Raw genomic sequence first — 1427 nt, forward strand, 5'->3', positions numbered from 1 at the left:
GGGTATTTATAGGCCCCAACCCAATTCAAAATTCGAGCTCAAAACGATCAAATCGATCAAATCCCAGAATTCTGGGATCAGGCGGTTGCACCTCTTGACTGGAGAGGTGGCACCGCCTGGCAGAGCTCGAAGACTGAGCTCAGGCGATTGCTTCTCTCTGCCAGAGCTCGAAGACTGAGCTCGATGGTTGCATCACCTGGCAGAGCTCGAAGACTGAGCTTGGTGATTGCATCACCTGGCAGAGCTCGAAACTGAGCTCGGTGGTTGCATCACCTGGCAGAGCTCCAAGCTGAGCTCAGGCTGATGCACCTCTCTGCCAGAGCTCGAAGACTGAGCTCGGTGAATGCATCACCTGGCAGAGCTCGAGACTGAGCTCAGGCTGATGCACCTCTCTGCCAGAGCTCGAAGACTGAGCTCGGTGGTTGCATCGCCTGGCAGAGCTCGAAACTTGAGCTCTGGCGGTGCTACCTCTTGGCAGAGGAGGTTGCACCGCCCAGTCTAGCTCGAAGACTGAGCTCTGGGCGGTTGCACCTCTCGGCTGGGGCGGTTGCACCTCCCAGCCTCGCAGCCCTGGCGGTTGCACCTCCTGGCTGGGGCGGTTGCACCTCCCAACCCCACAGCCCAGGCGGTTGCACCTCCTGGCTGGGGCGGTTGCACCTCCTGGTGCAATCAGGGTCCGAATGGTTCACTCCATTCGGCCCAATTTGAATCTTTTCAGGGGCCCAATTGCTCCAAGATTAAGCTAATGGGATCACCTCCCATTTTCATGCTTAATCATCATGCTAACTACGATTAACTCTAAGACAACTTCTGCAGCTTTGCTCCGATGCGTCAATCGCTTCTTCCGGCGAGTTTCCGGCCAACTTCCGTCGATCATCCGATAACCCTCGGTGATCCTTCTGCGGACATCCGGCATACTCCTGGACTTTGCGACGATCCACTTGGCGAGTTCCGACGAGCTTCGCTTGGCAAGCTTCTGGACTTCTCGGATCTGTTCTCGCTGAACCTCCGACGACCGTCCGAACTTCCGTCGAACTCTCGAACTCCCAACGTGATCATGATCTTGACTCCGGCGCAACACCTGCTGCTTGTCTAACTTTCATCGTAGTTAATCCTGCACAACAAAACAAAAACTTCGATCGAGACAATTAGTTCTAAGCAATTAACCAAGTTGTCCGGCATGTCATTGGTCTCTCGACGCTTCGTCCGATTCTTCGGCGCATCGTCCTCTTCTGCAGCCTATTGCCCAATCGGCCAGTCGACTCCGCAACTCCGATATCCTTGGCACAATACCCGCTCTTCTTGGCCCGATGCCCGAGTCCACGGCCCGAAGCCTTCTGTCGATACGCCGACCGATCCACCGGCCCGACGTCCAATCTTCTGACATGTTCCTTCGGCACAACATGATTATCCTGCTTTAATTGTCT

This window comes from Musa acuminata, unplaced genomic scaffold (assembly GCF_036884655.1).
Source record: "Musa acuminata AAA Group cultivar baxijiao unplaced genomic scaffold, Cavendish_Baxijiao_AAA HiC_scaffold_1118, whole genome shotgun sequence".
Classification (NCBI taxonomy): Eukaryota; Viridiplantae; Streptophyta; class Magnoliopsida; order Zingiberales; family Musaceae; genus Musa; species Musa acuminata.